This window comes from Mytilus galloprovincialis, chromosome 10 (assembly GCF_965363235.1).
Source record: "Mytilus galloprovincialis chromosome 10, xbMytGall1.hap1.1, whole genome shotgun sequence".
NCBI classification, from domain to species: Eukaryota; Metazoa; Mollusca; class Bivalvia; order Mytilida; family Mytilidae; genus Mytilus; species Mytilus galloprovincialis.
The window spans coordinates 50,362,532-50,380,533 of NC_134847.1; the positions used below are offsets into that span (position 1 = coordinate 50,362,532).

At 33.9% G+C, this 18,002-nt stretch overlaps 1 pseudogene; it reads right to left on the minus strand.

Moving 5' to 3' along the window:
* Positions 1-772: 772 nt before the first annotated feature.
* LOC143047747 (collagen alpha-1(VIII) chain-like) lies at positions 773-2,855 on the minus strand (annotated as a pseudogene).
* Between the last annotated feature and the right edge of the window lie 15,147 nt (positions 2,856-18,002).

The following is an 18,002-nucleotide window of genomic DNA, read 5'->3' on the forward strand; positions in this document are numbered from 1 at the left end:
CACATACTTCCTTTGGTTTCTTATGGAAATTTGTCCATTGACAACAAACATACCACATCATCTACATTATATTAAGTATTGTATAAATTACAACGTCTTTTGGTGATCTTGCAAAATGATCGTAATCCCGAAAATCGTAAACATATTTTCTTATCTTAAAAGGGGGCAAGAAGGGTTCCATTAACAGGCCAATAAATAAGATTACAGTTAATTTCATTCTTTTTTTTTTTTTTTAAATAGGGGTATTTTTTCTCTCATAATAACAGTAAACAGATTCACAACAATGTCAATTTCAAGAAAGCAGACAACAGCTAATTAGTCAACAACAGTACAGCATCAATGCTCTTGAATATATGCCACTTTTAACTAAAATATAAAAGCACAGAACCAGGACATAGGAGCACAGAACCAGGACCGTTTTTCTTATCACCAGCACAGCGTCAGGACAATTCCGTTTAACGAACTTGCACGACTTTTGCAATATAATATTGTTGTAATATACTTTGCATGGTACTTATGACACATCAGAGAAAAATTAAGCAACAAAACAGTCGTTTTATTGCCGTTCTGATACAATGTAAACAAACCCACCAGCACAGAATCAGGACCCACCAGCACCCGTCAGGACCAAATCACCAGCACAGTACGTTCTCTCGCAGGACAACCATACCCATCGTGAAAAGCCATCCAACTATAACACGTCATGTTAACATGTACATTAGGTTTTATATTAAGTAATTTTAACCAATTAAAATAGCTTGCAAACAAAAAAATCAAGGTGTTATCATATGCTTATTCGTGTATGAAATATCCAGAAAAAGATGTGTGAGCTTCCCCATACACAACTTCTGCAGCAGCAGCTCTATGTTTGACGAATACTCGATCACCAACTATTAATTCTATGACAGCACTGATTGTACTCGAGTCTGCAGCTGCTCCTCGATGCGAGTAACCAAGAATATATGGTTGATCATTCTTGTTCAGTTGGTAATGTACTACGGCACCATGATTTGCCAAAATCATACACGAAAAATGGTAAAGCCCTTGAACAGTCGCTGTAAACACACCTGTTGATGGGTCATATGCTCCACCTCTATTCACTCTGACATCATCTAATTTTAATACGTCATCTATACCAGTTAATGTGAAATGCGGAGTTAGTGCTGCAAAAAAACGCTGGCTTTCCAGTTGCACAGGCTGCTGTATAATTAAACAAAAGAACTAGACTATATTACCATTTCTAACAAATAAACGAAGAACTGTTAAAATATTCTATTCGATCAATTAAAAAAAAACCCGAACAGTTACGTTGCCAAAGGAGCAGCCATGTTTTGATAACGGAATTCTACTCTTTCTTATTTAGTTTCAGCACAATTGCTCCTGCATTTTTTAGGGCATAATATTTTCATTTTCTTATATCGTTGCAAAAATATTTATTATCAGTTCTAACCAGGTCAGCAAATGCATTTCAAAAATGTTCCTGGTCCAGGAAAATCGAATGATCGTCTGCTTATAACGTAATTTGTCTCCTTGGTGTTACCTTATTGAAATTAGAAAGTACTGAGAGAAGATTTAAGGGTCAGAAAACATTAAAAAGTTAGGATATAACAGTCAGTAACTACATAATGTTCAAATGACGATGGTTGATGAGATTTTTTTTTTTGTTTTTTTTTTTTAAACTTTACAGACAGACAATGATAAACAAACTGAATACGGAAATGTGGTATGATTGCCAATGAGACAACTATCGTCTCGAGTGAAAGCGGCTGATATTTGAAAAAAAACATTCTACAAAATTCATTGTGCCAATTTTACGTGACGGCGACTGTACGTGTTGTACATACGAAAAATTGTAAGACTGAAATGTATTTTCAAACGTCAACTTTTGTTTGTTAACAAAGTCTAAAGTAAGGTATGTGTTTTTCAATGATTACAAATACTCTTCCACTGTTAGTTCAAAACAATTATGGCCCGTAGAAAAGTGAATATCCAAAGTTGTGAATCCTTAAAAATTATTTCACTTCGTTCTGCGCCCTCAGTGAAATAAACTTCCCGTGTTTACCTTTTCTACGGGCCAAAAGTGTATATTAAACTCTTGACTTGGCATAGGCAAACAGTTTTTTTTGTGAGCACTCAACTCTTCCTCTAACCTGGGAAAGTTTTGCAACATAACAGCATAAGAGCAATCTATCAAAATCAGTTGAAAAAGCCTCATCAGATAAGTAAATACAAAGCATCAAAATTTATTTATAAATAATGTACCAATTATACCTTTAGATTTTGCTATGTCGACTTTCATTTCATTAAACTCATCTAAAATGTCTAGAACACACGACTGTGAACTGCACGCTATGAATGGCAAAGACAATGCAATTAAAACGGCGATCGTTGGACACATATTCATCCTGACAATCAATGTAATGGCGTTCTCCTCTCAGTGTATGAATTCTAAAAAAAAAATACAAAGCAACAAATAATGTGTCTGTACATATTTCTTTTAATCATGACACAAAAACAGTATATCACAAACAATTTTGAAACAACAGCAAAATGAAAAAGAAAAAAAAAAAAGAAAAATTAAAGAACAAACATTACAGAGAAACCTTATTTTATAAATTGTTAATCTTTCATCTGTCCCCTTTAATTCGATTATATTAATGACTCATGTACAGTGTGCATGTAACCCTTTGTCTTATTTTACCCAACAACAAATGAACGATACTTACATTATATATCTTGTGTACAAAATTCTGATCGCCCAGTTTATATGATTAATTATGTTTGGTATAATTTATATACTGGTGAAGGTACCTAGAGGACAATACAGTAGGAAGCTGTTTTGCTGTTTCTTGTTATACAGTTTCCCGTTGTACTGTTTTAAAACGTTTAAATTACATAAATGACGAGTAAAGCCTTGACCTAAACTAAATTTGACCGTCATCTAGATCAAATCAGAAGAAATATATTCTCATTGTGTGTTTATGTATACTATTATAAAACACACACTACTAAGTCAGTTCACAATAAAATGGCTTTGCGTTGTTATAAAATTATGGTGCGATTTCGTCATGGATAAGTTATGTTACTTCCCAAAACGATTGCCTCAGTTCTTTTCAAATGAGTAAATAATAAGCAAATTAAATGTTTGAATCTATATTGTAGGAAACTCCCTAAATTGAAACAGTTGATTTTAAGAAATTAACGCAGGATAATAAAAATATCGAAATTGGTATGGTTTGGTTAAGCGATTGACATGGTTCGGTTTAGAGTCTAAAAGTTCGTCATGGTTTTGGTTACATTTTTTCATGGTTTAAATTCAAATTAATACATATTTGTGGCACACATGTGGCACCTTAATATTGATAGTTTGTTTTAAGGCGACTGTGAAACATTAAAGAAACACATTTAACTAATTGACTAAAGAGGAAAAAAGCCTTTTGATCAAATTTGGTGGACGTAAACGGCAAATCGTACATTTATATATGTTTGCAACCCGCGTAACGCATTGCGAGGTCAATGGAAACATCGGGCGTCCGTCCTTCCGTCTGTCCTTCCGTCCGTCCGTTCGTCTGTCCGTTCATCCGTCCGGTCTCACGTTTACAATTCTGGAATTTTTATGAAACTTATATCATAGTTTTTTTAGTAATAGTTTGGGCTAGTTCGAAAATCAGTGCCGATCATTTATCTTTTAAATAGTTATGCCAGAATTTTAGAAAAATTACATCATAGGTTTGATATCAGCAATGTTTTTGACTGATTTGAAAATAGTACCGAAAGATTATTTTTACAATCTAACTGTTCAACATTTTGCAACTCTAAGTAGACGTCATTAATCATTTCTCACGACAATTATCCCTGGCAGTGTCCATCTACTTAGAAATGATACCATCCATGATACCATAACTCAACTATAAAAGTAAACAAACGATATCGAGAGGACACTATACAGTCTTCAAACATTCACGAAACAAAATGTTAACATGGACAACAGTTTAAACTTATTTTTTAGTAAACTGTAAGTGCAAAGCGTGGAATTTAAATATATGAAAGATCGCAAGTTTAAATTAGAAATACGTCCATTATGTCTATTTTTACGAACAAATAAAAACTATCATGTTTTTTTTTCATATTGTATAAGTGTATTATGCAGTACTACCTAACTATTTAAACCATTTTTTTTCTTGTATGCCCACGGTGGGTATGGTTGTCCTGCGAGAGAACGTACTGTGCTGGTGATTTGGTCCTGACGGGTGCTGGTGGGTCCTGATTCTGTGCTGGTGGGTTTGTTTACATTGTATCAGAACGGCAATAAAACGACTGTTTTGTTGCTTAATTTTTCTCTGATGTGTCATAAGTACCATGCAAAGTATATTACAACAATATTATATTGCAAAAGTCGTGCAAGTTCGTTAAACGGAATTGTCCTGACGCTGTGCTGGTGATAAGAAAAACGGTCCTGGTTCTGTGCTTTTATATTTTAGTTAAAAGTGGCATATATTCAAGAGCATTGATGCTGTACTGTTGTTGACTAATTAGCTGTTGTCTGCTTTCTTGAAATTGACATTGTTGTGAATCTGTTTACTGTTATTATGAGAGAAAAAATACCCCTATTTAAAAAAAAAAAGAATGAAATTAACTGTAATCTTATTTATTGGCCTGTTAATGGAACCCTTCTTGCCCCCTTTTAAGATAAGAAAATATGTTTACGATTTTCGGGATTACGATCATTTTGCAAGATCACGAAAATACGTTGTAATTTATACAATACTTAATATAATGTAGATGATGTGGTATGTTTGTTGTCAATGGACAAATTTCCATAAGAAACCAAAGGAAGTATGTGTTAAGAACCATACGTCACCGTACGACCTTCAACAATAACCCATAAAATAAAAATGTGAAAGGTTTTGCATAAATATAGAACAAAGGACTTTCTGAGCGTTTGAATCATGTCTTTAGCAGCTTAAAACACATTTGTTTGTGAACAATTGAGTGTTGACTATAAGAATGACAATAGTATTGCGGGTTTGTTTGTTTGGTGTTTTTTGGGGGGAGGGTGGGGGAGCGAGGGGGATAAGTTAGAGCGAGGTTACAGTGAAAGCTTGTAATAGTTTCCCGTAAAATTTTAAAGGTGGATTGTAAAAGAAAAATGTATCTTATATTAGCCTTGGTCACACCTTACCGGATAGCTCGAACGGATGCCTAACGGATAACTTTTTCTCAATCCGTTCATGTCCGTCGGACGTCCGTTCTTATCCATTAGGCGTCCGTCCATATCCGTTGCATGTCCGTTAAGCGTCCGTTTTATCCGTTGACGTCCGTTCTGTCCGGTGGAAAATTTTGAGCATGTTCAAACTTTGAACGGACGTCCAACGGATAAAATGTCCGTTGAACGTCCGTTAGGCATCCGTTTTGTACGGTACTCGTCCGTTTTGTATCCGTTACGTATCCGTTATGCATCCGTTGGAGATCCGGTAGACCAATTCACCAACGGATGTCTACCGGACGCCTAACGGATAAAACGGATGTAAAACGGATATTAACGGAAGGATAACGGATAAAACGGATGACTACCGGATGTAAAATGGACAAATGCCAATTGAAATTTCTCATGGTTTATTGCCTTTAATTTTTAGATGGTTTATTGCCTTTAATTTTCAGATTATTTTGTTCATCCGTTTTATCCGTTACGCTTCCATAGCGGTGTCTGTTTTATCCGGTACTCGTCCGTTGGATGTACGTTCGACGTCCATTCTGTCCGGTACGTATCCGTTTCACGTACGTTCAGTGTCCGTTGTGTGTCCGTTTGGCATTCGTTACATGTTCGTTAGTACACCAACGGACTCCCAACAGATACAAATTTTGTCAACGGATAACTTTTTTTTTATCCGTTAGGCGTCCGTTCGAGCTATCCGGTAAGGTGTGACCGAGGCTATAGCTATTAAGAATCACTTGCTGTAAGATTTTTCCAACATATTTTTTTTTGTCTAAGCGGTTATCAGGTATTTGTTTTTCGAAAATTCGATAAAACACTAAAAAAATCACTATTTTATGAAAGGGCAAGCTAGAATATGTCAGAGAATGAAGACGAGATAACCTAGAAAACACTAAAAAAACCTAAGTTTCTTAGCTTTTTCATTTCAAAATAAATATTTTTGATAAAGAATTACGGGGAGGAAGTGAACAATGTGTCCTACTTTTCTATATTTAAATATTTTTCATGAATAAAAATCAAATGTGCCTTGATTATAATTGAAAATGAGTAAATGGAAAAAATACCCAACTAAAATACACTTTTATTTTAATATTGGTAATATCACTAAGCTTTTAAGTTTTGTGTGTCAAACACACCATCTCTGTAGTTATGACTCCTTACTAAGATATTTCACTTCATTCATTTTTTTTCTGCATTTTTTTATATTGTGAATTCATAGAATTATTATATTAAAATGTAGCCTTAATTTATATTTAAAAAACATAAACACGCCTGGAAAGTAAAATGCGTACTCGGCTGTCTGTAATCGACCATTTTTAGACACCCCAGGCTCCTAAAAAACAAGCCGGGGTGGGGGTTCAAAGATGCAAATTAAGTACTTATATCAATATTTTATCTTTTCGTGTACGGTTTATGACAATGTCAATTACAAAATGTGCATATATCAAGGGGAAACTTCTTGCAAAGCATTATTATTTATTATAGTTCATTATTGTATTTAGTAGAAAAAAGAGAATTTAGTGAAAATAAAATCACTATTTTTGTAGAAAATTCACAGACCTTTGTACAGAGATTTTTGTTATGTTTACCATGGGATCAACACAAGGGTTCATTACCGAGTAAACAAATCAAAATGTCTATCTACCTTGCACATTTCAGAAAATTCGGATCAGATAACGAAACTAGGTCCAGCAACATTTATAAGCAATTTAAGATTTTGACCCTCACAGTTTCCATTCACCACAAATATTCTCGTTACAACGAATCATTTTAAATACAAAAATACCAGTTGCAGCCTTTCGTTTATCTATTAATATATGTATACGGATGAAGTTATGAAAGGCAGCAGGGTCATCAGGGTGAGGAGTCCATGTCATCTGAAATAAATGCTAAGCATAGATCTAGAAAGCGACAGATAATCATTACATTAACTTAAACTCTCTTCTTTTCGACTTTTTTCGAACAAATTGACACATAAAATGAATTATATAGTATTGTGGAATTTTTAACTTAGATACTATATATTGTTATCTGATATTGGACGAAAGATGTTGCCCTTTTATGTTATTTATGTTATTATGTAATACAAGTTAAGATCATTTGAAAACACATATTAAACAGCCAAATGGATGCACAAGAGCTAAAATAGGAGTCATAGATCCTGTTGGCAACAATTATCTGCCCAATTTTATTGATTTTGTAACATTTGTTTCAAATATGACCAACTTCTTATCCAAAATCACCAGCACCGTATCAGGACCCACCAGCACAATGACAGGACCCACCAGCACAGTATCAGGACATGCATAAATTGAGAAAATGCTAAATTTTAAGAAATTGCAATGTTTTTTCACAAAATTGTTTTGTCGTGTGGATTGCGGTATAGAAAGCGGACTCTATGAGCATTTTTGTTTTATTTTTTCAGTTCGAGATTTTCTGAAAATGAGCATTTTTGTGTTACGCTTACTGAAACAGTTTAGAGGGTCAATTTTTTAATGGTTTATATATGAACCCATAAGAAACGAAATTGAAAAATCTCAACTGTTTTCTTCCATTTTTTATGAGTGAAAACGTCAAAAATCATCATTTTCGTCTTTGTTTACATTTTTTCATTGATCACCAGTACCCGTCAGGACCGAATCACCAGCACAGTACGTTCTCTCGCAGGACAACCATACCCACCGTGATGCCATCAAGTTCCGATAATATCAGAAAAACATCTGTCGGTTTAGTATTTAGTATGGAAAAAATATACATTATTAATTGTGATTGAAAAACATAATTGAAAAAAAAATCAATGATGCACTAACTGTTGTGCTTAGTACAAGTACATTTAAACTATGTAAAGCCTCATTTCTGAGCCGACAAGGCGAGCAATCACTGACAATAAATTGAATATTGGTAGAAGTATTCCAATGTGAAATAAATAAAAGAAACTTTTTGTCTTAGTCTTTTTTTATTATTAGTTGTTATTGGCTTGGAATATTCTCACAAACCAGTTCTTTCTTTGATGTTTTTGTTACTTGTCTCTGTATCAAACTAACTAGTCAAGTCCTATTCAGGCTGTAAGTTATATGAATTGCTTTATCTTTAATTTTGTCGGAGCCTTTAATTACTTGCTAAGAGGTGTGAGTTTTGTTATTTGTCGACGGCCGTACGGTTCCCTAACATTTACGTCATTTGGTCTAGGCTGGATAGTTGTATAAATGGAAATCATATTCTATTTACTAATTGCATATTAATATGTGCTTTCTTAGGTCATAGTGTATCCCGAATACAACAACTTTTAAAGAAATTTGCTATATATGTTACTCTAGTGATCTCTTTAAACATGCTTGTTCTGAAGTTATGATAATTATATTGATAATATCTTAGCTTTACTATAGACGACTTATTTTCTCAAGCGGTGAATTTTTGCGAGTAGAAGATCATCGTTAAAATGTAAAACTCAGATCTTCTCGTCTGGGAACAAAACAACAACACAAGAAAAATAACTACACTATATGACCTCAAAATAGGATAGAATGGGTTTAACACGAAAAAAAAAGAATCAGCGAACATATTATGTAACAGTATTTTAATAGTTGTACATAATGTCTGTTTATTTTTATCGTAACACTTCCATAATTCACGACAGGAATCACATAACCGAACCATGTCGTACATGAACTAAACCATGACACTGATGAACCAAACCATAACATCGAATTTTCTGTATTCTTAAATTGTGTGCTAATGTCGGTATTTTTTATGAATAATTGACGGCAGATGTATACCATAACGAAATAAGGGATGTAACTGACAAAAAAGAAACAACTGTACTTTATGCATTAATAACGAACAACAACTTATAAATTTTGACATACGCAAGCATTATTCTGTGTCAAATTATAACTATATGATAAAAACTTTAATGTACTAACATATTAGCAATAAGCAAAGATACTGACCAGCTTGAATTTATATTCAGAGGTTCCTTTAGCGAAAAATTCAAATGTTTATATTGTGACATTGATTGTCAATAAATACTCTTAACACAACCATGTCTAACTTAACAAAACAATGACAAAATCACTGTCCTAATCGACCCTCGATATGACGACCTTACTACCCGTGAAGTGACGTTGGAGACCAAAGTGACGCCAAAATAGTACACAAGAATTAAATAGCTGTCAAAATCAAACAGTACCAAAAATAAAGTCAAACACTATTTGATAGATGTCAGAATAGTGTTAATATTCGCATATCATATTTCAGAATTAATATAACAATTTAGAAGGTTAATAACATGGAGAACAAGTATTAAAGTGTTTACAAAAGCAGCTGAACATATTTAATATTGAGTAATGGACTGCAGCTTTATTTTATTTCCTAGTATTTCTACCACTAAATTTAATGCTATCATGACATATTTCAGGGATTATAGAAATTTCGTCCAGATGTCAGTCGTTGAAGAAAATTAGTTGGAAATAATATAACTTTTCCCGTACCCACGAAATCAACAAAATTGTACCTAATAGTATATAATAATGAATCTACAGTACTCTAGAAACTATAACCTTTTAGTTTGTTTTGAACATTTTCAAATTTTATCCAATGGAGCATTCTGGACACTATCTATAAGGTTGCCATATTATCTTAATATGTAACTTCACATCTATATTATAGGAAGAAGATGTGGTATGCTGATGGATAAATAAAATAAAACAAATACCGAACTCAGATAAAAACTTAAAACGAAAGTCCCTAATCAAACAGCAAAACCAACAAGAATGTGTCCATAGTACACGGATGCCCCACTCACACTATCATGGACCGTGAAAATTGGGGTCAAACCTTTAATTTTGGATTAAAATTAGAAAAATCATATCATAGGGAACATGTGTACTAAATTTCAAGTTGATGTAACTTTAACTTCATCAAAAACTACCTTGACCAAAAACTTTAACCTGAACTTCGCACTATCATTTTCTATGTTCAGTGGACCACGAAATTGGGGTCAAAACTATAATTTGGCATTAAAATTGGAAAGATCATATCATGGGTAACATGTGTACTAAGTTTCAAGTTGATTGGACTTCAACTTCTTCAAAAACAACCTTGACCAAAAACTTTAACCTGAAGTGAACGGACGCACAGACGGACACACAGACGGACGGACGAACGAACGAACGGAGGCACAGACCAGAAAACATAATGCCCCTCTACTATCGTAGGTGGGGCATAAAAATACAAACTTATCGAACGAATAGAATAACAATTGCCATATTTCTGACTTGGTACCGGCATCTTCTAATGAAGAAGATGATGTATATGTTAGCAACTGAAAAAGCATGGGTCTCTAATAGGCCTATGACAATAAGTAAACATCCTACAACATAGTAAGCTATAAAAGACCATGACATGACAAATGTAAAAAAATTCAAAAGAAAAACAACCGGCCTGATTTATGTACAAAACAATAAACGAAAAACAGCTATGATAAACAGCAATAAACCCTTACCACTAGATGACAGAATTTGGCCTTGACAAAGTCACGGAGAGAATATTGTAGAGTAAAACAAGCTTGCAGCCGCTCATCAGACCTTCATTCCTTGGAAATTTGTGCAACAGAACAATATAAGCATAAACTGTGAAAATAAGTTGAAAAGGGCGCGATACAAGGCACAAAAAAACTAATATTGATCTGAGGGTACTCGCAGCTATGATATCAATCAGTACACAATTTATGTCATAAACGCAATTGCCATGTCAGGCATGCATGTCTTTAATGTGGTAATAATCATTCTGCTTTTAGATGTCGTAGTTTATGGACAATGAATTCAAAACTTGTCCATCTACACTTAATAGACATTTGCAATTAGGTTGACAGCTTGTGGTGGAATCAGGATAACTCGGACAAAATGCACATCCGACTAAGACAAATTGCACCAAATCAAAGACAACTCGGTCTTCTTTTATAGACAGCTCAGATTGAAATACAACTCGAACCAGTTTGAAACGTTTTTTTAGACCAGTGGATCTTTGTGGTTAATTACGTTTAATATTATTTTGTTAATTTTGTCTAGATTTTTTTCTTCTCGGTTTCCCCTAACTAACCATGTTGATCTTATAATTAGCTCGCTATGACAACTTGTCAGTTTGACTTGTAAAATACGTTTTGTTACTTTAATTTGTTTAATGACTAATAAATTAAAATCAAATCAAATATTCGAAATGCAAACAAAATATAAACTAGACATACATTCGTCTTAACATATACGAGCCCTTGTTGTAATAAGTGATTAAGTGATCTTAAAATCTTTCATGGTGGTTGAAATGCCTATTTATACCGTCAGGCACGAAATGATAATTTTCGACTATCGTTGGCGTCATGGAGAAATGAACTCTATGTTTCTTTGTGAACTTTTACCTATAATGGTTTACTTTAACTAATTGTGACTTGCACAGATAGTTGTCTCATTGGCATTCATTAGACATCTTTTTATATCTATTTTGTATTTTCGTACTTTTTTTATCATGATGAAGTCTTTGTTTTTATTTCTTCGAGTTATGGTTCTAAATGCTCCTTTGCATCGTTTCTCCGTTTAAAAGAATAAAAATAACTTAAGTTGTATTCAACATATACATGGATTACATCTTAAATTAAATCAAGCATTCCAATGTATAGAACACAAAAATGTCGTTTAAATATTCTTAAAGCATTCATACGGATTATTTGGCAAGATTGTTAACAAATGACACCCGTTATGCATGGATGAAGAGAACAGATTAACCATGGCAGCGTACCTGCCCTGATTATTGCTGATGAATAAAGGCAACAGTAGTATATCGCTGTTCGAAATTCATAAATCGATTGAGGGGAAACAAATCCAGGTTACAAACTAGAACTTATAAAAACACATCAAGTATACACAAAGAAAAAAGGTTAAGCACCCTCACGTTTTTTCGAATAGACAAATATTACGATAAGGGACATGGGATCCTTGGACAATTGGTGCCATAAATAGTAATGCAGACTATGAATATAACAATTTAGCTTTAAGAAAAACACAACAAATTTCAACATAAATAATTATTTAAGTCCAGTTTAAACACTAAAATGTGTCCATTTTAAGTATGGACCTTTTGAGTTCGAAATGCATGATATTAATGTCATTTCACTTAGAAAACGTCCAGTATAAGTCTATTAACGTTATCCATAGTTTAGTATTCAATATCGGGTAAAACCACCACGTGATTGGATGCAGGCCTCAACCCTGCGTCTCATCCGAAAATTTTATACCGGTGGTTTGATTGCCTGTACCCGACGGCCTAACGTGTCCCAAATATGCTCTATCGGATTGTAATCCGGGCTCATGGCAGGCCATAGAAGAGCAGTTACTGCTACGCCTTGCAGAAATACGGTAACCGCCCTTGAACGATGCGGCCTAGCGTTGCCATCAATAAACGCAGGTCTTGCAGCTAATGGGTGGTTATCAAAATGAGGCACAACTACTGGCCGAAGAACGTCTCTGATGTATTGATCACCATTAAGGTTTCCTCGTATAGTGACCAAGTCTAATTTGCAGTCTTGAGAAATGCATCCCCATACCATCACAGAGCCTCCATCGTAAGGGACAGTTGCTTTGATGTTCCTTGAGGTATTTGCTGTATTTTTTTGTCTCCAAACTCTCAATCGTCCATCTGTTACATGCAGAAGAAACCGGCTCTAGTCTGACCAATGGATCTTGCGCCAGTTGCTCAAGTTCCAACCACGACGAGCTAAGCACACTGCCAAACGCAGTTGTTGATGTCGGTCAGTTAACATGGGACGTCTTATTACCCTACTTGACTTCAATCATGCTGATTTCAACCGGTTCCTCAAGGTTGGGGTTGATAGCTATCTAGGAGGTAACCATTCACTTTTCAGAACAGGACTTGTTGCGAATGGCATTCGTCTAACTAAACTTTGCAGTGCCATGTCTTCACGCTGCAATGTTACCAACGGTCTACCGGATCTTGGCAAGTCTTTAACGTTATTGGTTTGGATTTGTTTCTGCACAAGCCTGCTGACTACAGTATAATGGTAGCCCATCTGATGCCCAATAGCTTTATAAGATAACTCGGATCACCGCATGCCGATAATCTGCCATCTTTGAGGAGATGCAGAGAAAATATCCATGGCAAATTGTATTAACCTATGTTAATGGTATCTTCAGAAAGAAACCCGGTTGGGTTCATGGCTGTTAGGATAATTAACCTTGCAGATTGTGCTTTTTTGGCTAGGCGACAAAATATATCCACACAAATCAGTATTGACAGCTTACATAATACAGACATAAAACATGCAGAGGAAGTGTAAAAAAATAAATAGAAAGTCACTTACTATTGAGTAGGGTTTGATCACGCCATCGGTGAATTAAAAAACACAAAATTTTTTGCATTTATGTGTGGTCGAAAATAAGTATTTACAAGTTAAACATATATCATTTAACTTTACTATGAATCTCGATTGGGTTTATTTTTTATATTTTGAGAGGACCCCTTTTTTATGTCATTTGTAATTGTAAGTCTAAGTGTAATCCTAGATATTGACATAGTTTCCGCAAAAGTCTAAATTAAATAAGAATAACCCAATTTATTTCTTATGCAGCAAAAATACTGCAATCTGATTGGTTGACTACCCCGGTGTAAATAACACCCCACCCTTGTTCACCCGGGGATAAATAAAATTTTGCCAAAATTAAAAAAAAAAAAAAAATTGCCAAAATAAAGAAAAATAGAAAATTTAGAAAAAAAAATATTAAGAAAATGCTAAAAAAAAAAAAAAAAAAAAAAAAAAAAAAATTAAAAAAATTAAAAAAAATATTAAGTTTTTTTTATTTTTTTGTAAACTCAAAAGAACACAAAAATTTTCAGAATTTTTCCAAAAATAAAGTAAAAAAGTATTTGACAATTTGCAGCAACATGGACATTGAAAAAATATTACGCTTTACATCCTGATTTTAAAATGAGTAAAGAAATTGTTCATAAGAAATAAATTCGTTATCTTGTTGTAATCAGGGGTGTACGGAATTTTACACCGTTGTTGAAAATTCATACACCCATTCGGCTGCGCCTCAGGGTGTATGAATTTTCAACAACGGTGTAAAATTCTGTACACCCCTGATTACACCAAGATAACTAATAGCATCTTTTGTTAGCAACTCCGCTATTAAACAAACAAAAAAGGAGGTCTTAAAAGAAATAAGTTAAATACTTTCTGAATTACATCCATACCAGTTTAATATATGGGCTCAATAAACAACTCCGGTAAATGTAAATGACCTCCAAGATTTTGAAACAATAAGCTAATAATTAAAGTGCTGGGATCTTTTGAATGCATTAGAATATGGTTTGAAAATTCTTTATGAAGGTTCTAGATAAAGGAAACAGTAGTTTAACGCTGTTCAAACTCATAAATCCATGGACAAAAAACAAAATCGGGGTAACAAACTAAACGTTCATTTGAATTTGCTGTTTTTTTAATAAAACCCTAAAGAATTAGTTACGTGTAATAGTGTTGTTTTATGCGTCTTTGTATATTTTTAACCTTTATTGTTTAGTATATTGTTGCTTATATTCTTTGAGGTGGCTCGATATTTTTACTATCCACTATTATTTGATTATGCTATGGTAAATGTTTGTCATCTTGTATTTCATTTTTCCTTATGTACTTTGTTTATTATATGCCATTCTGTTTGTTGTTTTTTTTTGTTGTAATAGTTGTTTTTTTTTAATGAAGTTTGACCAGCGGTATACTACTGTTGCCTTTATCTATGGTGATTGAGATTTTGACATAATGTTAACTGCTGTATATCAGTTTTTGAAATTTTAACCTATTACGTCTGTTTTGCTCACTCACTGTTATCCAATACAATGGAACTCTAACAAGGGGGGGAATCTACGTCATCACGCAGGGTGTCGGCGAGTGAAATTTGACCACCATTTTGTCGCTTCAAGGTAAGAATTTTACTTATTATGCCAGTTATATGAGGGTTATGATTATACAAAATAGTCCACCAAAGACTATATGAAGTAGGAAAATAAATGAGCCATCGCTCAATATTATTGGTTATCTCAATTTTGCAAACACTTCGATACCAGTTTGAGGAATTGGGTCAACATGCAGGATATCGGCAAAATTTTTCATAACAACATCTTGATTATCAAAAACCGCCTACTTTATCAACAAATGAACATGTCCGAATTCTTTATTGTACTCGGGAAAATACTTGTTACCCACAAATATCCGTCATTATGGTCGAAAAACGTCTTATTTTTAAAAAATTGAAAAAGGATGTCGGCAACACATCGAATATCGAAGGATGTCGGGGACACACTAATATATACTATTTTTAACACATATGTTATTCAACATGTGACTAGATCTAATTTAAAACTAATGGTCATGACAAGCCGCAAATCAAATTTAAACTGGTGCAGGCGGAAACGATCGCGAATACAATCTGATGTTGAACAGCCGACCAGATCTCCCACTAAATCGCCACCCGTAAAAAAATCAAAACCATGCAAGTCCTCATTTGTCATCAAAATAAAAACGCCTGGCTAAAATGTTAAGTTTCCCCAATGCCAATTACTGAAGAAATTTCAACAAAACCGCCAGTAGACTTGCGCAAATGTCACGATAGAGGACCAACAGGGCCATGCATACGATTCTTTGCATGCAGATCAACTTCAAAACGACATGTTACATGAAATGGAACATGAAATAAAGGATCCTCCAAAAAATGACAAACTGCAAGAATTGATAGGACTTGCTCCTGCAGTTCTTCCGTATTCTAATGTGTGGTTGAACAACGTGTAGTTATATAAGATTGTTTTTTTAATCTGGTGTCTGGGATGACATTGCATAAATGTCTGGGTGGAATGCCTTTACCAGCATAGTTTCCCATGAGATCTTTTTGTACTGTAGAGACATGAAAGTGTCTGGGATGACATTGCATAATTGTCTGGGTGGAATGCCTTTAACAGCATAGTTTCCCATGAGATCTTTTTGTACTGTAGAGACATGAAAGTTAGATTAAAAAGCCAAATTAACTACGGTATCATATGCAAGTAAAAATGTAACGAAACGCACGTCTGGCGTATAAAATTTTAAACCTGATACTTTTTGTTAGCTATTATTAGTGTATTTCTCTGTCCTTTATTTTCTCCCCTTTTTTTTGTTATGTAATCCTGTCAGGTAATATTGTCATTTTAATGTTAAATTTATTATTGCCATTAAAGTGGAAGGTTTGGCATGTCACAAAACCAGGTTCAATCCACCATTTTTTTCTTCTTAAAATGTCCTGTACCAAGTCAGGAAAATTGCCATTGTTATATAATAGTTCGTTTCTGTGTTTGTTACATTTTAATGTTGTATTTCTGTTGTGTCGTAGTTTTCCTCTTATATTTGATGCGTTTCCCTAAGTTATAATTTGTAACCCGGATTTGTTTTTATTTCTCGATTTATGAATTTTGAACTGCGGTATACTACTATTGCCTTGACTAAACACCCGGTAGATGTAGGGCCAGATGAAATAAACTCATCATAGATACCAGGACTAAATTTTATATATACGCCAGACGCGCGTTTCGTCTACAAAAGACTCACCAGTGACGCTCGAATCCAAAAAAGTTTTAAAAAAGCCAAGTAAAGTACGAAGTTAAAAAGCATTGAGATCCAAAATTCCTAAAAGTGTTGCCAAATACAGCTAAGGTAATCTATGCTTGAGGTAGAAAAGCCTATGTATTTCAAAAAATTCAAAATTTTGTAAACAGTTAATTTATAAATAAAAAGACTTGGTCCAATAATTGACCCCTGTGGGACCCCTGGCTTAACTGAAACGAAATCTGATTTTCACCTTCTAAAACCTTTTTTCTCTCGATTATTTACAAAAATTGAATCCTGAAATTGAGTGCATGAAATGGAAGCAAGCAAGGAACACTAATCCTGTTTTGGTTTTTTTCGTATCTTATATTATGGTTGATATAATCAAAGGACACTTACATTGTTAATATATTAGTGTGTCCCCGACATCCTTCGATATTCGATGTGTTGCCGACATCCTTTTTAAATTTTTTAAAAATAAGACGTTTTTCGACCATAATGACGGATATTTGTGAGTAACAAGTATTTTCCTGAGTATAATAAAGAATTAGGACATGTTCATTTGTTGATAAAGTAGGCGGTTCTTGATAATCAAGATGTTGTTATGAAAAATTTTGCCGATATAATGCATGTTGACCTAATTCCTAAAACTGGTATAGAAGTGTTTGCAAAATTGAGATAACCAATAATATTGAGCGATGGCTTATTTATTTTCCTACTTTATATAGTCTTTGGTGGACTATTTTGTATAATCATAGCCCTCATATAACTGGCATAATAAGTCAAATTCTTACCTTGAAGCGACAAAATGGTGGTCCAATTTCACTCGCCGACACCATGCGTGATGACGTAGATTCCCCCCCTTGTCTAAGTGACTGTCATGCAAGTGAGCGTTTTAGCTAGCTATAAAACCAGATTTTATTCACAATTTTCTGCATAAAGAAATACCTGCACCAAACCAGAAATTGAGAGTTGTTTTCCATTCGTTTGATTAGTTTGAGATTTTAGTTTTGCCTTTTGATAATTGACTTTCCATTTGAATTTTGAATTAGATTAGGAATACACTAAATTTAATAAAGAACTATTGTTTTTTTAAATGCATTACTTAATGCCAAATAAGATAGAATGAAATCTACGATATTGATTATTGAT